We start from the raw sequence: 23,433 nt of genomic DNA on the forward strand, positions 1-23,433 counted from the left end.
TTTGGAAGCTTGTGTCAAAGGTTAAAAATGCAGAGCGATGAAAGGGTGAAAAAAAAGGAAAAGACAAGGATTTTTTTAGGTAAGTTTATGTCATTGTTTAAATGCAGTGCTAAAAGTATTTAGTGGTTCGTTTGCTCTCGAAACTCGCCAGTTCCTAAATCTGTTGATTTTGTTTATGTGTGTGTTTATTTTGACTCGTGGCTGTCAGTGACCAAGTGTGTAACATACGTGGATTTATATACTTTTTGTAAACATCGAATACAAGCCGCTAATGAAAACGACAATAATGACAGAATGATAATTTCATGGCGTTATATATATTATTAGTTTATAATTTCCTCTACAATATTTTATTTGGTGCCCCTACTTCGAAATAAATGTTTGCTTTGGTACCCTAAAATGTATGCTCTTCTTTAAGGCAACCCTTGGCATGACCTTAAAAAGTTTAAATTCGAAGCCTGCAGTTGGACAGAAGTCCAGTCAACTTTAACGCTCCGTAACATCCTCTTTCTCTGCTGATGGTTGCGCCTCACAAGACTTTTTTTTAGTACCGATCACGTCTTCGTAACCAAACATCCACCGAACCTACTAGATACATCTGCCAATGTGTGGTGGATTGGTCAGCGGTGTCACTCGCAGCTGTGTGTAGCCGTGGCATGTAACAGAGGCATAGAACCAGCAGGAAGTCAAGTCTATAAAAACACAACAATGAGAACCAGAGTGGCTTCCTGTTCGAGAGCTGAGTTTAGACTTGCATTTCCTCGTCTCCCGACCCCCCCCCCCGTCCTGCTGCCACAGATTTGAAGAGTCATATAAATGGTGAGCTATAAACCGATCTGACATTAATGCATCTGGTAGAGATAACCGCCACTGGGAATCCTCGCTTCAAAATGTTTGCGTAATCGAAGCAAGTTTCCCAGCATCGGTCTTTTTCAGCTGACGGCAACTGCTTTTGCAATAGCAGATATGCTTATTTTAGACTCAGGAAGTGCTGTGGTGAGGCTTTTCTTCAGCAAAGACCCGTCACCCAAATGAGTTGCAGAACTGTGATCTTCCCTTCCTTCTCCACAGCCGCCTATTATGGGATCCAGGTGTTTGACGACTGAGGCGACTAGAAATCAATTACACCACCTTCTGGTTTTAGTAAACGCTAACATCTATTTATTTTTATTTATTTTTTATTTTTGCAAACCAAAATAGCTGAAATACCAACGTATAAAAAGTAAATTAGAAAAACAAATAACCCAAAAACGAGAATGGAGTTATTTAAGGTGGATTATGTCTTTTACAAATTATTTAATATATATTAAATATGGTGATATTGAATGCACTTGTATTTCAGTCGGCGTCTTCTTACTCTTACAATGAATAAAAGGAGCTTAGCTTCTAATCTCCCTAACTTAGTATGTTATTCATATGGTTTGAATTAGGAGGCTTATCCTGACCTAGCAACGAAATGAAAGGAAAAACCATTTATCTGCATATTCTTTGTCAAGAATTATATATTTTGGAAGGTTTTTAATAAGAAATACTGTATATTATAAAGCAAAGCAAAAAATGGTTTAGTAATAGTTCCCTAGATTCATATTCACAACTAAATCATATATAGAAAAAAAAGGTAATGTATCGGTATCGGATCGATAAAATGAAATCAGGAAAAATTGAATCTTGTGTGATCCCGCCGATGACTGAGGACGAGAGGATACAGTCGACTCCAGCATCTTTACAAGCTGATGTTTGGACAAAAAACAGAGTCAAGCACTCGCTACAAATATATATATAGTACTTGTTCCTACAGTATCAAAATATATCGCAATAGTACGTTTCAGTGTTACAAAGTTAATATGCGGTTCAGTTTAGTTTTTTGTTTAATATTTAATGTCCAAAAAGACATAATTATAATTGTCAAAAGGCTACTGGAATGTTGTATCCGGATAGAATACTCATTTTCAAGTGTTTTGTCAAACTTATTACTGATTTTATCGTGGCCCGTGTACAGCTTTAATGAGAACTATTTAAGTTTATTCAGTTTTAAATTAAACTTGCTTGCTTGATAATAAGATGTTTTTTATTCTTGTGAAATTTTGTGAAACATTTTCCTGAGTATCGGTATCAAGTTGACAACCCTACTTAAAATACATTTCTTTTAAATTCTTACATTTTGGTGGGTTCGAGAAATGGATCGTACAAACGATGAGAAGAGTAAATGAAGCACTTCATTCAGAAATTATAATTTAAAAGATTCATTAAGGAGCGAGATAAGTGTGGGTTGTCAAACGCCTCGAGGTTTACTGGAGGTGAAGGGCGTTTCCGATGATCACAGCTGATCATTAAAAGTGTTGAGGACAAACGCTCCCGGCTACGTCTACACCGGCCCTGGTTAATACTGAACCGAGTGCACACGGAAACTAAATGGCTTCCCCGAGAGCATCGACAACATGTTTCTTTCATGATATGATGCACATACTTCCTCCAGCTGTGCTCCGGTTTAACAGGTGCTCAGAGAACGCAGCCAATAATACACCCATTTACAAAAACACACACAAAAGTTGCACTAACATTCCATGTGTACCTGTCATCTTTCGCCGGGATTCATTATCACAACTCGCCTGAAGCAACAACAACACACACTTGGATTGTTAGTCTGCTACCAGGTGTGCGTTTGTGTCGAAGTCCAAGGCACTCCGGACAAACTAACACAACACTCGGAGCTCTGTTGAGTGTCATTCTGCGCTTTTATGACTGAAGAAAAAAAAAAACCTCTGCACATTCTTAGGAAGTCTATTTCTGTCTGTTAAGCGATGCTTTCAGTTCGCAGAGTATGAAGAAAAAAACAAGTGCTCGGGAGCTACAACTGAAGTAGATAAGAAAGAGCTTTGATGGAGATAAATGTCTTCTTAAGTGATGCAGGGACTGGTGAAAACACCTTTTTTTAAATTTTAAATCAAACACAAACGATGATGAGACCATTACGAAGTCATTGTTCGACACAAAATGAAGACGGAAGTGAAGATAGAGACGCTAAAACGCCAGATCAATGCGATCAATTACGTTTGCCATCTATGACGCCGACACTCAGAGAAGTGCACTGAAACCCACAGATAGGTACGTCTGTTTTTCTACCCCTCACATCAAACACATTCTCCACATTTCACAGATAATACAAATCAACAACAGAGCTCACAGAAAAGAACCTGCAGCTTTCACCAAAACACACCACGTTTATCATCAAAGGTAAGAAGACATTAACACTCGTTGATTTACCTCACGTTGATAAGATAAACTCATTTTGTTTTTTATTTATAATTAACATGCAAACATTCATGAAGTGTGTCCTCCACAGCTAGAAGAACAGTGAAATCCTGCGTGATCAAGTCGATGACTGAGCATGAGAGGATACAGTAGACTCCAGCAGCTTTTAATAATGACATATTTAGCTTTAAAAACTAAGAAATTACGAGTTCTGACTATTACGACGTTCTGCAGCACCAGAGTTTGTATTTTTTTTGTTTTTTTTTAATTGTGTACAAAATAAAATAACTAGATTTTTTGTTTACAATAAACACGCTAGATGGCAGCAGTTGTTACGCTTGGACAATGAAATCCTGTGGGATCCAGGTGACTGAGGACAAGAGGATACACGCCAACAGTTTTTTATGTTTGTTTTGAAACAAATTAAAGCAATTACGACTTCTTTAGTCAGTCATTTGGTCTGTAAATTTTGCAACACCAGAGTCAAGTACTCTGACGATACTACAAATACATCCTTGTTACTACAGTATCACAATATATTGCAATATATTTATTTTATATTTAAGTTTCAGTGCAAGTTAAGTTTATATATTTTTAGTCCAACAAGACATAATCATAAAAAGTATACTTGAGTGTTGTATCCGGATAGAATACTTATATTCAAAATTAAACGTATTACTGATGTTTATTGAGGCCAGTGTTCAACGTTAATGTTATTATTAGCCATTAGCCACAGCTAGTGCTGAAGTTAATGTTTATAAAAAAAAAATAATATGAATACATTAGACACACCCATATTACACTAATAGAATCTCAGTCACATCGAAATATTGTCCATACTGTTGTTGTTTATTTTATTTATTTTTTGCACATGAAACTTATTATCAAAGTTGCATATTTATTTTTAGACAGCTGGTTTTTTTTTTGTTATAAATATTTAACATACGTTTCGGTTAATTGTTGAATGTTATAACATGAGTTATTTATTTTTTTGTATTTTTCTTGTTTAAATATGGGGGTCTTAATTCTGTCCACAGGATGTCTGCTTTAAATTTTTAAGTGTGTTTACATCAAGAATCTTAAGTCATTGACGGATAACTAAATATACAAATCAGATTTCTTGACAGTGTTGACACAGAAAGCATTTTCACAAACACATAGTTAAGTGTGTAGTGAGTCCATCTTTAAGCTAAAGTGTGACCAGCCTGGTACAGAAGAAGCCTCATCAATATGCATAGTCACACTTGGCCGTCTGGGAGGATAACAAAGGGAAAAAAAAGCATTAACATTCCTGCACAGGCTCAACTCTAGGGCCAAAAAACACCCCCCACAAACAGACCCCCACATTTTTTTCATTGATGACAATATTACACACCTTACAGCCTATTATCAATTATCAGGTATGTATATGTTTGCCTGAAATATAGCATAAACCCCAAATTATTGAAGACCAACCATTTAAATTGATCCAAAATGCATGTTAGGTTCCTTGAAACTACAGGAAAGACAAACTTTTTGTTGCAAAAATTTAACTCACTAGCCTGATTCCCTGCAGGAAGTTGTGTACTTTAAAGAAATAATTAACCAATTAAGGGGGGGGGGATAATGGATAAAAGGAGTGATTAAAAAATTCCACTTTCCCCAGTAATACAAAGTTTATGTCTAATAATATGTGCACAAAAATGTTTGTTTCAACGTTAAAACAATTAGTGTTTGACGTGCAGTTGTTATGTTTTCTTATGGCATTTTAAAGCCAAGAAAATACACATAAATTGAAGGTGAAAATAAATAAATTAAGCCTGGTATTACTCGTATAAACAGTATGTATGCATAATTGTGCATACATGGCTGCAGTGATTATAATAAATGAAGGCACACACACTTTGTGTCTTATATAGTGACATATATAGTTGTATAGTACATATAGTTGTGTAGTTTATAGAGAAATGCATTTAACTTCCCACCACTTTAGTGTTAAAGAACCACAACAAATTCTCAACATAAAATTAAAACACCTGAAGTGTAAGTAAGTAAGTAAGTCAGTAATATTTGTAGAGTGCTTTTCCAGACCAGGGTCACAAAGCGCTTAAACAGTCAAAACAATACTCAATAAAATATATACTTATAAGGTAAAGATAACACCGAGAACAACACAGGAGTCTCAGTGTTAAGTTTTCATTTGATGACTTGATGGTTTATATTTTACAGCTATCTTAAAAAAACAGGATGATTAATGGAGTCTTATTTTTCATTTCCAAGAAACCATTTGTTCGTTTTAATTTGACATCCAACTATTCATCATTCGCAATCAGTGGATCAGCCACGCGTTCCAAATACAAAAGTGTTCGACACTCGGTTGCAGTCCAGTGACTTATTTGGTTAAAATAAAGAAAAATATTTTAGTATTTTCTTTTATCCAAATATTGTAGACAAACAACGAAACCATTGACATATTAAAATAAAACACGCATTCTTTCACAACATCACAGACTAAGTTGTTGCGCTAAGCTACAAACGTCACATGAGACCATTCATCACACACACACTCGCGCACACACACACACACAGTTTATTCAAATGAAAGAGCATCATGTTACATTTGTGCTAACAGCAGGCGATTAGATCTCTGGTCTGTCTCAGTGATCTGGAGTGAATGTGAGCCGTCAGTTATTCCGCCAGTGTGTGCTGAAGGTCAAACAAACTTTTAACAGTGTGCGAATTTATTTATAAAATAAGAATTGAAGGACAACTTAAGATTAGAATAAAATACACCACATTTTTCTTGCATATATTCTTGCATATTTAGATGAAATTGACAATTTTATGAATTATTTTATTGAATTTAATACTTAAAACAGACTTTATTTCCCTTAAAAAAAGGATCTAAGGTAAGTCTAAGTGTATTTGAACATTGTGTTGGTGTTATGTGTGTCCAGATGCGGCTGAATGTGTGTGTGTGAAAAAGAGGAAGGGGGAAGAAAAGAGTGTTGGGCCGGGGGCCAGAAACAGCAGTTACCCAGCTGACCACAGCAAGGAGCCTTTAGCTCAAAGGTTAATTATGTCACACAGCAATGAACGGTAAATCAAGTGCTCGCATAAACGTCCACAAACACACAGAGCGACTAGTGCGAGGAGAAAAAAAAAATAGAAAACGACCCCGTTGAGAGTATTACGGAGAATTAAGGCCACATATCAAGTGATTTCATGAACAACAAAGTGGCCTCACAATTGAGCCATTTGTTGAGCGGGGTCAGAAATAGCCGCCGCCCCCTTTTGTCGTCTACTGTTACGACCGTGACCGGCTCGTCTGCACAGCACTCGTGCACCTCGCAGGAGAACGAGATCCTACAAATCAACTCAAAAATTGGACTAATTATATCTGAGCTATTTTAAACTTTTTTTCTTTATCCTTCCATGACTAACACAAGCAGTCGAGTCGGTGTAAAAAAAAAAACCACAACACAGGTCTGGTGACGTGGAAGACGATTCTGTGAAAAGAATGATCATTTGTTCCAAAGTTAAGATTAGCGACATATGTTTGCCGTTTAAAAAAAAAAAAAAAGTAAATCCCTTTGTAGGTATTAGGAGGGGATTGGGGATTCGTGAGCTCCATAATAACTCTCATTCTTCAGAGTCTGCACATGCGAGAGTCGGAGAAAATAACTTTTTATAAATAAATAATGAGACGAAAAAAAAACCACAGAAATAAAGCGAATGAGCGCAAACGATTGTTGGGTCTTCTTACTTTTTACTTTGGGTAATTTAAGCTTTTAAAAAAGGTAATAAATAAAGAGGTAACGAGAGCAAAGAGATGCCTTTTCTTTCCCTCTGGAAATTACATTTTCTCAGGGGCCACATTATAGTCCGGGACTGTTGTTAGGGACCGTCAAGCTAGAGGCAAAAAGCAAAACAAAAAGCAAATTAAAAAAGGCAATAAATAAAGAGGTAACGAGAGCAAAGAGATGCCTTTTCTTTCCCTCTGGAAATTATATTTTCTCAGGGGCCACATAATATACACCAGGACTGTTGTAAGGGACCATCAAGCTGGAGGCAAAAAGCAAAACAAAAATAAAATTAAAAAAGGTAAGAGGTAACGAGAGCAAAGATATGCCTTTCTTTCCCTCTGGAAATTACATTTTCTCAGGGGCCACATAATATACCTGGACTGTTGTTAGGGACCGTCAAGCTGGAGGCAAAAAGCAAAATAATAATCCAACCAAAATATTCCAATAAATCTATAAATACAAGATAAAATACACAAACCTTATACAGTAAAAGAGAGGTTGCACTTTTACCAAATGAGCTCAAAAGATTTGGTAAAAGAAGGACTAACTGTAACTTTTAACTTATTTAAATTTTACTACATGCTAGCTCACTAACTGAGCCGTGCAGATTAAGTTTCACCGGAGACATAAGGTCATTTATGGGAGCCTGGTACAGAGAGAACCGGAACACATTCGATAAGAGCATCGTACGCTACACAGTCCGATCACATGACTCGTGTCTAAGAGATTAAAGACGTCGAGCAGAGATCAGGCTCGAAATATTTATCGCGGTGTTTATCTCTGTTGACGTTCCTATGATGACTTACGTAATGACAAGACAATAGAGGGGAACATGACATTGAGACAACATGTTTGTTTTTTTTTTCTCGTGAATGAAAATGGAATCCTGTCTTCGGGGTTAAGTAATCTCGTACAGCAGGTTGTCAAAATGTCACTTCAATGTGGATGGGAAAAAAAATAGCAGGTGGTTGCCAGGTAGCATTATTGCAACATTTTGTTTGTTTATTGTATGATCTTACTATTCATTTGACAATCATAATCCATGTACTGTAATGTATATTACAGTGTCATTAGCAAAAAAAGAGTATGAATTAGGGGAGTGATAAAAAACAAATAAAAATACACCAATATAGATGGATTACGTAAAAAAATGTTACGTTAAAGTATTATTCATACTTATTTTACAGTTTATTTTCTCAATAAATTGTGTACAAAATAAAATAACTAGATTTTTTTGTTTACAATTACCACAGCAGTCGTTACGCCACCAGCAGCTAAAAAGAACGATTAATTCCTGCGAGATCCAGGCGATGACTGAGGACGAGAGGATACACGCCAACAGCTTACATTTTTGGTTTCAAAACAAATGAAAGCAGTTACGACTTCGTCAAGAGTCATGTGGTTTGTAAATTCTGCAACAGCAGAGTCAAGTACTCGGAAAATACTGCAAATATATCCTTGTTACTACAGTATCGCAATATATCGTATCGATGTCCCTGTATTTTGTTACGTATCGCCAATATTCTAACCAATAAACACCCAAAAATGTGATCTAACTTCACGACAAATCGGCGTATCATCCACGATTCATCTACTATAATTTAGATTTCAGCATAAAAAGATGTTCTGAAGGCTTTGTCGCATCAGGACGGTTCTTTTAGTCGAAGTATCGCGTCCAGAAACCTCAAATCCTATCGGGTCAAATTTCATTCTCACACTCTCCGGCTCAAACAGATGTGTCTCCAACACTTTGCAGGCAAAAAAAATAGCACCATTTCCCCCGGACTGTACATTGCGACACACAACTACACACAGAGCCCCACACATGAAGAACACACGCCGCACAACTAGGCCAACACCTGTTGTGTACTTTACTGCCGTTTTCTTCGACAGAATCCAAAGGCTTAGATCATTCTGGAAAAACTGCTGTCACCACAGCAAGTGCCAAACTTGTGCGTGCAAAAAAAAAAAGTGTTAAAAAAAAAGGGACAAGAGAGGATTTACTGTACAACATTTTTTCCACACCAACGACGAACGCTGTGGTCCAACATTAACAGTCTGGGTTAAGTGTTGCTAACCGTTAACAACACGCTCTTGTTTGAATGAAAGAAGATGATGCGTGACTCACTATGAAGTACACTTGTGTCCGTCGTTCTTCAGGAGCTGCCAAGGAGGGTTGTTTCCATCTGTGGACACAGGAAAGACGTTCGTAAACACTTTTTTTTATTTTTTTATTTTTTTTAGTCGTGTCTAAAATGGTGACCGTGGATCACTTCCAAGGATGAAATAAAACGACAACAAAGGAAAAGCGATGAAATGGTTAAATTTGTGTTAAATTACCTAAAATATTTTGGACAGCTTTAGATCACATAATTATTTGAGATCAAGAATAAACTATAATCTGCTCAGAAATCAATCCAGTCGTCTAGAAAAACACCTGTTAATAAAAAAAGAAAAACACCTGTTAAGGTACTTCATGAAAAAAGACAAATACCTGTTGAGATATGTTACGAACAAAGAAAAATACCTGTTAAGATATTTTAAGAAAAAAGAAAAATACCTGTTAAGATATGTTACTAAAAAAGAAAAACACCTGTTAAGGTATGTTAATAAAAAAGAAAAACACCTGTTAAGGTATGTTAATAAAAAAAGAAAAATACCTGTTAAGATATGTTAATAAAAAAGAAAAACACCTGTTAAGGTATGTTAATAAAAAAATAAAAATACCTGTTAAGGTATGTTAATAAAAAAGAAAAACACCTGTTAAGGTATGTTAATAAAAAAAGAAAAATACCTGTTAAGATATGTTAATAAAAAAAGAAAAACACCTGTTAAGTTATGTTAGGAAAAAAGATAAAAACTTCTGTTAAGGCATGTTAATAAAAAAGAAAACACCAGTTAAGGTATTTCAATAAAAAAGAAAAACACCTGTTAAGGTATGTTAATAAAAAAGAAAAACACCTGTTAAGGTATGTTAATAAAAATAAAAACACCTGTCAAGGTATGTTAATAAAAAAGAAAAACACCTGTTAAGGTATGTTAATAAAAAAGAAAAACACCTGTTAAGGTATGTTAATAAAAATAAAAACACCTGTTAAGGTATGTTAATAAAAAAGAAAAACACCTGTTAAGGTATGTTAATAAAAAAAGAAAAACACCTGTTCAGGTATGTTAATAAAATAATAAAAAGAAAAACACCTGTATCATCAAGACATCCACCTGTCGATGTTGAAACCATCTACTATTATTAGATCATTAATACTTTTATCTATGTATTTAACCATCTTAACTTTTAATATCAAACTTTAAAATAAACTTTAAACCGAAGAAGTTAGTGTCGAATGTGTCGAAGCCTGACTAAAGATACAATTACATACATTTCACAGAAACAAAAAGGTACAAATACAGAGATGTTTAGAAATAAATATACCTGAATAACGATTTCATTTTTACTGTTGTTTATTTAGAAACAAGTTTAAAGAATCTTGACGTGAGTAAAAAGGCAAGTTAGAGAAAGAAAAGAAACACCTGTTTACGTTTATTCATCGTAAACATTAGTATCATCGTTTCCTACCATGACAGACGGAAGTTCGTGCAAAGACCCAGAACCATGAAGTTAATCCGCCAGATGAGGAGGTTGTGGTTGTATTTTTATTTTAAGTGGGTTTAAAGTCCTCGATGAGGATGTCGCCGGCGGACAGAACCGAACAGGATGAAGAAGGAACTCTTGACAGTCACGGTACTGATGTGCTCTCCAGGCCACGCCCAGCGGCCGCCAGAGGCCACGCCCCCGCCGACAGAAATAGACGGCGAGGCGTGTCTGACCCGAAATAGATTTAACTTGAACATTCACCACTATTGTTTGGTTGCTTTGTCAAACTGTCATCTGGAAAAAATGCGAGGAAGATAATGAAGTACGTGGGTTGTTTTATTGTTTTTTTTTGTCATTTTAAATAATAAAATAAAACGTATTTAAAGTCTTAATTTAAATAGTATTTTATTATCAGTTTACACGTTGATTTCAATGACTTTGAATTGGTTGAATTTCACATTTCTAATGTTGAAACGTTATATTTTTTATTGAAACTTTTTTTGTTTTGTTTTTTTAAGTATTTGCTAATCAAGATACTTTCAGCCAATCATGACGTGTAGACGATATCACGTGATGCCTATACCAACGGTTTTATATTGAATTTAGAAGACAAATAATTTTTATAAGTAATTATAAATGTATTTATTTTTGTTGTAAGAATAAGAATACTAAATTCAATGTGTAGATAATTAATTTGGGAACTATTCGAATATATATTAAAAAAGAAAAAAACTTTCAATTGAAATATTAAATAAATAAAAAAATTCGTTGAAGAAATTACTGAATTTAATTACTTAAAAAACGAACAATATTCAGTGCTTGACAAAAATTTTAAGAAAAATGAACATTTGAAATGTTAAAATAAACAACTCAATATTATGATAATAGTCTGATATACTTATATATTGGAGTTTTTTGTAGATGTCAGCTCTTAAATAAGCGATTTTGATCATTTTCTTCCAAAACAAATGAACTTATGGCTTTAACACATGTGCAAATCAACAAAAAACTGAAGGTGACAAGCTGATATACACATTTTGAAACAAATTAAAATAATTGATGAACAAAAACTGAAGGTTGTATTCTACTCTTGATATTCATTTTCTTCGATTTTCTACTTGTATTTTATTCTTGTCAAAGCAAAAATTGGCCCCTTAACGTTGTGGCTCCATCTGCTGTTTTAAACCCTCCACACCGCTTTATGACAGCGTGACTCAAAACTAGTTCATAAATTCATCTTTGGCTTTAAGTTGAATTTACATCAACACTTATCTGTTTTTTAAGTGTTATTCAATTCAGTTTTATATATAAAAAATCGATTATAGTCTCATTTAGTCGTGTTGACGTGCAGCATTTTTCTGCTCGCGTGTGTGTGTATGTGGTTTGTCTATTCAATTACACAATCCACCATGCAGTCTGAATCACATCCGGTTTCGAGTCAAAAATAACAAAACCACAGAAAAGCAGCAGTGCAGGCGCGAGAGAAAAAGAGGAACATGTTGACATCCACAAATACACAATCCTGCAAAAGGTTCTACTTCTTATCACACCCTCCAATCTATGTGTTTTTCCTCTTGATTTTTTTTGAAGAGAAATGCAGCAACACAACACACACACACACACACACTCACAGAGATATAAAAGTTCAGAGGAAATGAACTGAGGAAGCCAGACAGAACATTCTGGTATGTTGCAGATGACAGTTGATTTAACCAGATCGTGTTTTTCAACAAGTTGTGAAACCATTAGTTTCATGTTCTGATGAACGGAGGATCAAGTGGAACTCAAAACATAACTACTCGAATGAGTCAGAAGACCTGCAGAAGATCGTCACTCGAACAATGCATCTAGGGTTTCCACTGAAAACCTGTTTCCTCCGTATCACGATAATCTGATGAAACGTAGGTTTTTTTTTCACCTAAAAATACCTTGTTTAGTCAACGCCGTTATCTCTCGTGTTATAATCGCATGAATGCACCGACACAGCACATACCTCTGCCAAGGAGCTCACGTCACATCTTAATACATCAATTTAAATTAAAAATAATTTAAAAAAACTTAATCGATATCATCTGAAAAAACCCATTTATTAAACTAAATCACCGGTAAAACTTCTTCCATCATGAGTCGCAGCAGTGGCGTCAGAAGTGGGATGGTGGGCGGTGAATACGCGATGAAGGGAGGAGATGAGAAAAAAAGTCTCGGGGAAAAAATTTGTGGGAGGAAATAAAAGAGTGGGATGAAAGCGAAGGGAGAGACAGAGAGCGCTGTAATAATGTTTGGCCTCGGTCTATCAGCCGGGGTCCTTCCCCTCAAGAAGCCGGCAGGAATGTCAGGAATGCGACGGCGAGAGAAAGAAGCCGAAGGGGAAGAAGAGAACACGGTGAAACGGAATCTGCAGAAGAAAGAGAGAGAGCGTCTCTCTGTCCGTCTATCCATCTGTGTTTTTTGACATATCGTGTACTGTTGGTGTTGTGGCTCTTTGAAATAATATTGCTTATTTAATATATTGTTTAATTATTTATAAATGTGTGTATTTATTCATAAAAATGTGACAAAAAATGGTGTTTAAAATGGGATATGTATGTTTCAACTGGCTCAAAAATAATTAAATATAACTACACAAACAAGAAGATCAAAATGGTTAATAAAGATGTTTTAAATCGTATCAAAAATGACATTTGTATTTAAATACAATACAAAGTTGTGCGGTTATTGAAGTACTTAACTCTAAGATCAAGGGTATTTTTAGCCACGTTAAAAATAATATATATATATATATATATATATATATATATATATAATAAAGGCACAAAGTTATCTTAAGACACTCTACAGTTTAAAAACACTTTATAAGAGAAGAAAAAAACCGGTGTAAAAATTAGTGGTGAAAAGAAAAATCCTTTTAACAGGCAGAAACCTTAAGCAGAACCAGACTCACGGACTACTGCTGTTATTTGTTCAGGCTTTTCCTTGATTTTCTGGAACTCCTGTTGTGTTCTCAGTTTTATCTTGCCCTTTAAAGTATATACTATATTAAATATTGTTTTGATTGTTTAAGCGATTTGTGACCCTGGTCTAGAAAAGCGCTATACAAATAAAAATAACTTACTTACTTACTTACAACAAAGAGGGAAAATCTACCGTTTAATGTCTAACTTGGAAAATAAAACGATCAAAAAGGCGACACAGGACATTAATATTTAGTTTTATGGGTTTTAAAAAGAGATGAACCAACACATGGAGCGTGTGTTTGCACAGTCCTCGCACATCAAAGAATGTTAGAAAGGATGTTTTGAGTAGCGGCAAACAATGAGAGAAACCATGGCAACGACAGGAAAATCCCATCAGTGGAGCCCATGTAAACAATCTCTCTCAGAAGTCGAGTCACATCCTTTTCACGCCCACCGGTCTGAGACCGCGAGAAGCGTGTGAGATGCAGGTGGAAAACACCAAGAGGAGCCAAAAATAGAGCGTCGATATCTCACTCATATCGTCTCTACTTTCATCGTCTTCGCCTGATGTGGAAAGTGAGGCGTGAGAACGAGTGAGCGGCAAATAAACGAAGAAAACTGAAGCACAAATGAGAAAAATGAAGGAAACAACCATCACCGAAACTATCATAATATTGAGCAAACCCTTAAAACACACGTCTCTGGCCTGTAGATTCTATTCTTAAATTAAAATTAAATGTGGTTTTCGTTTGTCATTCCTTATTACTTACTTACTTGCTGTTATAGATAGTCTGCTAAGTTTCGGGTTCAATCCCGGTTTCCAGACGAGATCGTGGCATTGTGTCCCTGAGCAAGACGTTTTAGATGCTGAATAAATAAAAAAAAAGGCGCTATATCAGTGAGAGCTACTTACCATTTAGTTATGCATATGCCAACCACTGAAACTAATTTCCTCTAAAATATTCAATTTTTTTTCCTTATGCAACAAATTAAGAATAATTATTTTTTTAATTATTGGTGTTATTTGTGTTTTCAAAGCATCTGTTTTTGTCATTATTATGGACAGGAGGGGTGAGAATGGGCAAGAATCCGGCAATATTATATGCATCACGATACAGAGGCAATTTCATATATTGCAATGTATTGCGATAATGTAGTAACAAGGATATATTTGTAGTATTGTCGAGTACTTGACTCTGGTGTTGCAGAATTTACAGACCACATGACTCTTGACGAAGTTGTAACTGCTTTCATTTTATTTTTTAAACCAAAATAAGTCCAAACATCAGCTTTTAAAGGTGTTTGAGTTCACTGTATCCTCTCGTCCTCAGTCGCTGGGATCTCGTGGAATATTATTGTTCCTTCAGTGACGGAAGACATAATGAATGAATTACGACAAAGTTGCAATTGCCTTAATTTGTTTCGAAACCAAAGTATGTCCTAACATCGACTTTAAACCCTAATGGAGTTCGACTGTATCCTCTTGTCCTCAGTCATCGCTGAGATCTCACAGGATATTTTTGCCACAGAGGACATATGACTGCTGCCATCTAGTGGCAGGTAGTTTAATAGCAAAAAATGTTCAAACACCATTAACATTTCTCTGTTCATTTTAAAATTCAAAATAATCTTTTTTAAACACACTTTACTGTACATATATATATTGTAAAAACAAAATAACTATTGTAAACAAAAAATATTATTTGAAGCCCAAAAACAGATAATAATCTTTTTTTTCCAAAGTATTCAATTATTATTATTGTTGTTTATTTAATCGATAAAGTGCTGTTTAATATCGATACAATATTGTGAAAAAAGAAAATATATTATTTTTAATTACAATTGTAATTTGTGTTACTCTTAAAGTACATTGTATTGCTTTTATTCTGGAAAATGCTTAGGTGTTACTTTTCTGTTGCCAGTTTTTTAAACAAGAATTTGCTGAAATTGTCGTTTTTAACAAAACAACAATGGCCGTAAGAGGTGGGAGAAATAAGTACGACTTAGAAACAGTCAAGACGCTCGACTGAGTCATGAAGTTGTCACGAGGTGTCATTCGAGTCTTGTGGTTGTTTTGTTTGTCCGTATTAACTTTACATTAATGGTGGATTGAATGCGGACACATAACTGCGTGACCACAAAAGCTGAGACTACAAATAGGCCTCTTTTGTTAGTGGATCCCATGACAAACCTAATGTTTCAATAACTTAATTGAGGCATCATTGAAATGTTTGTGGTCGGTTTTAAAATATAAGAGGCGAAAACAATAAACAAGGCTGAGTTCATGGCTTTTGAGTTTTTTGGCTGTTTTTAAGTTCTGGGAAATTTGTGTTTTCATGTCAGCAACTGGCGGTGACAATCTCTCGTGACACGGGAGGGGCCGCGACTGCATTTTCACAAAACCGCTGGAGCTCGATTCAGCTCGGTGAGTTTTCTAAAGAATTGTGAGTGTAGCAAAATGATTCTATATGCTGATGATGTCATTACATTTATAGTAGAAATACAATGTTTCAGGGAAAAATTGATATATAAACTACACTTAAATGTTTGAGACATTAGATCCTGTAAATGTTAAATGGTGTAACTTAAAGAAACAGTGTCTTTGCAATAGCTAGAACATAAAAATCTTGATTTATTTAAATAAATTACACTAAGTATGTAATATGTTAAATTATTGGACATTTTGAGTCCTACTTAATAAAAACAAAACCCTGAACAAAACATGTTAATCCAACTCAGGTGTCAGAGATACTTCAAACAAACACCACGCTACACTTAAAACACTTTGTCCGGCCACATGAGGAGACAGATCCACTGTGTCGAGGGTGATTGATGGGAGCAGAGCTTCACTGTCGCACACACTTGTGTTTTCTTGCTGTTTTCTCTGAAAGGTTACACCACCTTCTCTCCGGTGCCCTCCGTGAGAATTGAGAATGGAAGAACGAAAGAGAGAGACAGATGGGTTTTTTTTCCTAGCAGGATATCCTGTTCTAAGTAGAGCTGGCGGGCCCAGGCTGACCTCCTCACCCCTCTTGACCCTTGACCTCCTCATGGTTTAACTCCCTCCCAAAAAACGTTTCCTAATCACCTTCAAACTCCGAAAACTATGACTAATAATCCGGTTGTGTCTTCGGTGAATGTTGAGAAATGGTCAAGAAATGGATGATTCCCTAAAAAAAACAACATCTGGATCTACAAATATTTCTGGTTCTTCCTGGACTATTGTGTGTGTTGTGCAAGCAAGTACTCTTGCTTTAAATCCCATTGGTCTCATTGACTGTGCTGTGATATTTTCCGACAAATGAAAAAGTATTGAGTTATATAGATACAATAAATGTATCTTGAGTTTGACTCCACATGTGTCAAACTCAAGGGACGGGTAACCTTCACAAATGTCAGGCCTGCGGGCCAAATCTGGCCTACAAAGTAATTTAATGTGGAGGTGTATTTATAGTTGTAAGTACTTTTCAACCAAATGCATTTATTGCAATTCTCAGTTTCAAGTTCAGTTTCAAATTCTTGTGGGCCACATAAAGTGACTTAGCAGGCCAAACATGGCCCCCGGGCCTGACATTTGTAAGGGTACCCATCCCCTAGTGCCGAGTGTGTCCCTTTGGATTTATTGCAATTTCAAAAACGTAAATAAGTTCATGAACTATAAGTCAAAAGTGGGTTAAAACAAGAGATATAGGTGCACTATGACAGCGCAGACCTCCGCCAAGCAGCTCATGAAATGAATCTGGTCGCTCGTGTTGGTTCACCAGCACCGATCCTTGACCTTCGTCGGCCGAAGCGGCTTCCAAGAAAACACTTGCAGTAATTACAGGCGTAATTAACCGATGATCCTCTGACCCCGACGCCCCACCTTAAGGTCACCGAGTCGCGGGGTCTCCTAGTTCCCAGGTGGTTCCCTCATGAAACCACCTTTTTGCGAGTAGAGTTCACACAAAGTTGAGTTTGGATTAAAAGGGGGGAGCGGTTTTCTGATGCATTTTGGGTACATTTTCTAGATCCCATAAAAACGTGTTCGACCTTAGGGACTGGAAATAAAGACTTCCGGTGTCCCCTAGACACAGGAAGTCCTGCCATTGCTGGTCCATTATCGCTGGACGCAGGTAGGAAGTCTGATGTTTGAGGCGATACCGATCACAAAATAGAAAATATAAACTAATATCTTTGATCCAGGTTCAGTAGAAAGTTTTTTCAACATCTTGTATTGAATGTTTTTATCGTTATCTTAAGGGTCTTGATACTGGATTCCTACGTAAATGGCATTAACTGTGTTGTTTTTAATTTTGGCGAAGTCCCTCATCCGCGTCTCACAAACAAAATTTTGCCCAAAAATCATACTGGCAGAGTCTCTTCAATTACTTACGGACACACAAAGTTATTTTTTCATTTCATAAAGTCTTTTGGAAAAACGTATTTCATTTCACTGTTTTGGACAAACTTTGCGATCGATATCTTTATCGGATAAAACCTCCACGTCGCCAAAATTGTTAACCAAGACCGAGTCTCGGGTCAAACAATATTTATACATATTGAACCATCAAAAAAAACATTAGACACAAAAATATATATCGATATTTCTTCTTACTGTATTGATATTCAACAGTATTGTATCATTTATTTCGTTTTTTCAAATCATATTTAAATGCCGTTTGTTCATTTTTGTGTTGCAATTAAACTTCAGCTCCCTAGATGGCAGCAGCCATTAAGTCCTCCGCAGCTCATGAAATCAACCGAGAAACCAGCGTTGACTGGGGACGAGAGGATACGGTCGACTACAGCAGCTTTTAAACATGATATTAGGTCGTATTTTGGTTTCAGAGCAATTGAAAGCAGTTACAACTTTGTCGTGATATTCATAAAGTCCTCCGTCACTGAAGGAACAATAATATTCCATGCGATCCCAGCGACTGAGGACGAGAGGATACAGTCAACTCCAGCAGCTTTTAAAGCTGATGTTTGGACATATTTTGGTTTAAAAACAAATGAAAGTAGTTACGGTTTCTAAATTCTGCATCGTTTTTCCTACTGTATCGCAATATATCGTATCGTTGCCCCTGCATCGTGATACGTATCGTAACGCCAGTTTCTAGCCAATGCACACCCCAGATTTATTATAATTAAAGTATAAATTAGCTTTTGTTTAAACCCTAAACTTCAAGCACAAAAATATACTTGCTTCCAAAAACTCTTGCGGGGCCACATACAATGACCTGGTCGATGCTCCCGACCACTACCAAAGCATTAAAACACATGTTTGCGTGAAGTTCTTGGCTATGAAGTTATAAGCGAGACAGACTCGGGAGAGGAAAGAAGGGGGGAATACATGTTTGGGATCAGGGTGTGTATAGTCTCTCCCTCCCTCTTCCACCCTCTCTCTCCTCCAAAAAAATGTCACTGTTTTTTTTTTTCCTCCCGACAATGTCATCCCCTTCCCCTCCTCCTCCTCCTCCCCTCCTCCTTTCTCCCGAGACCCCCTTGATTCCTGCCATTTCCAAAGTCAACACGTCCATCGATGTGGGGCTGACTCACTTCCACTGTGGGTGGCTCTGTTTCCAATTTTCTCACCATCTCAGCTGCTCTTTCACCTCAGCCGTGGCAGCAGAAACAAAAACAAAAAAACACCAAAAAAATATGGAATATTGAAAGGAGTCAGAAACATTCCCGGAGTCGCTGCAGTCGTTCGGGAAGAAAAAGACAAGGTGTTTTCTAGCCAACTTCTTTGTGGCTTAAAAAGCGGCTTTTTTCCTCCCTTTGCACCCGGTGTGGGGGAGCGTGGGAGCGCCCTCGCAAAAAAAAAAAAAAAAAAACACGGGGCTCATAACAACAGGAAGAAGCCGGTAACTTGAGAAACCCAAGCCGGGAAGAGCAGGAGAAAGAGAGAGGGAAGGGGGCGACAGAAAAGTCCTGAGGAGCAAGAATGGAGTGGTGCTCGAAAAGAGGAAAAAAAGACTCTTTAAACTTAAGATTTTGCTTAAGAAGTTGTCATCAAATTTTAACACAAACTCACACACGCATGGGTGCATCACTAGCAGGACACACACTTACCAGCCTGGGATACGGGGACGCTCCGAAGATCATGGTCCTGGTACAGTTCAGTCCGGGGAGATTGGGAGTGGTGGTGGAAGCAGAATTCCAAACACATATACAAACACACATATCAGTTCCCTCTCTGCAAATGTGGAGAAAGTGTCGGGGAACAGAGAGAGAGAGAGAGAGAGAGAGAGAGAGAGGGAAGGGAAGAGAGGGAGGAGAGAGAGCAAGTGAGATATTTACCCCACCGACTCTCCCTCTTTCTGTCTGTAACACACCTCCTCGTGTTTTCTCCTCCGAGGATACGACTGGATGGAAGTTTGTGTTGAGCGAAAAGGGGTTGCTGGTTCAAGTCCTGCCTGGCATGGAAGGGGATAATAGCAGGAAGCTCTTTATCAGCAGGAGGACAAACACCAAGCGAAGAGAAATAGCGAACAGACGCGAGAAACAATGGAAAATACAGACGGCAGGAGTGGAAATGTTTATGTCGACACATGATACGACGGCGATTAGTCATGGAAGTCAATGGCGTGCCATCGTGACGGAGTCTATATGGCGTTCAAATCGGGGGAAAAATAAATAAATTGTGAGGGTTAACAATTCAATGTCAATAACTTGAGTGAAAATGTTTTTGTGTAAATAATAAAACAATTTGAACACTGATTTTAGCAGCATCAAAATCTGACTTTGAATTTGAAAACACTTGAATTTCATCCACACAGTGTAAAATTGAACGTATAAAAAATGCAAGAATTTCTTGGACTGAATTGTTTACTCGACACTAGAATTTTAACGTGTGTATTTTTTTTTAACATTAAATTGTTGAATTGTATTACTAAACACATTGCACATCGACATTTTTGCACTGAATTTTTTAACATTGAATTTTTTAACAACCAAATATTATTCAAGTTGAATCGTTAAATTGTATTACTCAACAAATTGCACATAAGATTTTTACAGTAAATGTATTTATTCATTGTATTACTTGACACAATGCACATAGACTTTTTACACTCAATTCTTTAATGTTGAATTTGAAGGTATATATATTTTTAAACATTTAATCATTTAATTGTGTTACTGGACATTGAATTTCTTGCACTGAATTTTTTAACATTTGATTTTTTTACGTCAATTTCTTTTTTACGTTAAATTGTTGAACTGTGTTCCTCGACACATTACGCATCACATTTTTACATTGAATTTATTTATTAATTGTATTACTTGATACAATACACATCGAATATTTACATTGTTTTTTGTAATAGTCAATTTTTGTTTTTACGTTGAATCGTTGAACTGTAATAATTGTTGAATTTTTTATACATATATATATATATATATATATATATATATATATATATTAAATTCGTTTACACTGAATATTTTTGTACATGTAACATTTTTTACTGAAATCTTTCCCACATTGAAAAAATAGCCCGTAAAAAAACTGTGTTTTTCAAATCTGAAGTCAGATTTTCACCCTGAAAAAACTTCAGTGTCCAAAAAACGATAATCAAAGTCCGATGGCACACGTTTGCTTCCACAATCGGTCGATGGTTTGAATCCCACCGACGTCCAGCCAGACCGGATCCACCACGAGACTCACAATGTCTTCTCAGAGTGATCCTGATGACACACACGAGGACACACATTACACAAGGCTAACTCGATTTCCTCCCCTGTGGGTCACCGTGAGTTAGTGTGTGAGACGTGAGGTGAGGGTCATTAAGAACTCGAGAACCATGAACAAGCTTCAGGCAACGACCGTCACAGAGACTCTGTCAGGATCCTTGACTCACTCGTCATTTAAATATTGATTTTTAGAATTCTATATTTAGATCCAAAATGTCGGGATTAAAATTTAGAGATACATATACATATACTCTACAAATATTACTTATTTACGAACATATACTGTATATAAAAGCAACATTTTTAATTGAAATTTCAAATTTTACTCACATAATTTTGACGTTTTATCTGTTCAGGCTTTTCCTTGATTTTCTGGAACTCCTGTTGTGTTATTAGTATTATCTTGACCTTTAAAGTATATACTTTATTGAGTATTGTTTGATTGTTTAAGCGCTTTGTGACCCTGGTCTGGAAAAGTGCTATACAAAAAAAAATGACTTACTTACTTACTTACTATTATTGACAGAAAATTCAATGACAGAAATGAATAGTTACAGTTACAATAACCTAATTATTCTTGTTTTTGTTATGTTGTTTTGAATACATTTGTATTTTATTATTATAAACTTTAACATCAATAGGTGAAAATACTAGCTTGACCAAAACATATATGTTTAGTAGATTTAAAGGTGCAATAAAATGGTTATTTCAAATATATGTTTGTATCTTCTCGTTTAGACTATTGTAACAGTTGATTTTCGTGTTATAACAAGAAGGATTTGTCTCGCCTGCAGTTAATACAAAACTCTGCTCTAGTAGAAGAACTCACATTTCCCCCATTTCATTAAAACTCTTCACTGGCTTCCAGTTTCTTTCAGGATCAACTTTAAAATTCTGGTTCTTACTTTCAGATCTATTCATGTTCGGACTTTACATCCAGTGTTTCTGATCCAGCCTTACACCCCAGCTCGGGCTCTGAGGTCCGTGGACCAGAATCTTTCTGAAACACGTGCACGTCTGGGGATGACGTAATAAAAATCCGATCCCAAAGTCCCCGCTGAGGCGCAGCAACGATCTCTGCAGGTTGTTTATCCGACTCATGCTACACATCTGAGTCCAATTTTTAACTCAACGAAAACAGCGAAGTGCGTCACCGGCAAACACATCCTCGTGTGTGTAGGAAAGCATCGGAATACAAGACGACAAGTTTGTCAAGAAAAATGAGTCAAAACAGGGCGGGTTTTTTTTGTGTTTTTAACATTAAATTGAAGTTTTATTTGAATAATTTAAAACATGGGGTTAGTAAGTATTGGATCAGAGTCAACATCAGATGGTTTTGAAGGAACCGGGACATGACAATCCTTCACAGTATGGGATGTCTTCCGGGCCTGGTCAGCTCTTGACAGCGTGAGATCGTCAGCATAGAGAGTAACTTTGAGAGGCTTCATGACAAGAACAGCGACGCTGCAGCTGCTGCGATCCGTCCGAAGCTGCAGATGCTTCGAAAGAATCTGCAGCAACATTTTTGCCGCCGTCTGAGCTACGAGTTCACGCCAGAGCGCTGACGAGATATGTCGCCGACGGAACCAACAGAAGTCCAAAAGTGTTTCTGAAAGTGAAGACACGATGGTTCACTTTGACAGAAAACAGATGAAAGAACAAGATTAAGGATTAGAGCGACTACATTTTTATAAGTATTCTATGAATATATGAAGAATACAGCGAATAAAAATACTATTATGAGGAGAAAAACGTTATATACGATCAAGTTATCGTCAATATAAATCATATAAATATACGTTTTTATGTTATATCGATATAAATACCGGTAATTAATATTATTTAAGGGACAAATCTAAAATACCCAGCAAATTAAATTGCTATTAATATTATATGTAGGATCAAGTATAATATCGTATAAATTAAGTGATATAATAGAAAATACAAATATACCTATTTATATTATATCAGTGTAAACAAATGCATAATTAAAAGTATTTAAGGGGAAAATAGGAAGTATTTATATGATCAAGTGAGCATCAAAATAAATTAACCGATACAAAGAAAATATATATATTAATTACTATATCAATATGAATTAAAATACATACCATTAATTAATACTATTTACGGGACAAATATGAAGTAAACAGCAAATAAGTGTGTACAT

The 23,433-nt window shown here is 36.1% G+C and overlaps 1 protein-coding gene across 2 annotated transcripts in view; it reads right to left on the reverse strand.

Moving 5' to 3' along the window:
• Positions 1 to 19,796, reverse strand: part of hdac7a (histone deacetylase 7a) — a 42,489-nt gene extending 22,693 nt beyond the window's left edge. The window contains exons 1-2 of one of the 2 annotated variants that reach the window (XM_087781289.1): positions 19,641 to 19,796; positions 9,166 to 9,223 (exon numbers count right to left, since the gene is read on the reverse strand). The gene's annotated coding sequence lies outside the window, so the exon portion shown is untranslated. Of the gene's footprint in view, positions 1 to 9,165; positions 9,224 to 10,611; positions 10,750 to 19,640 lie in introns of those variants that run through there. The other variant, XM_087781288.1, reaches the window with a different exon arrangement.
• Between the last annotated feature and the right edge of the window lie 3,637 nt (positions 19,797 to 23,433).

This window comes from Callionymus lyra, chromosome 19 (genome assembly GCF_982586985.1).
Source record: "Callionymus lyra chromosome 19, fCalLyr1.hap1.1, whole genome shotgun sequence".
Lineage (NCBI taxonomy): Eukaryota > Metazoa > Chordata > Actinopteri > Syngnathiformes > Callionymidae > Callionymus > Callionymus lyra.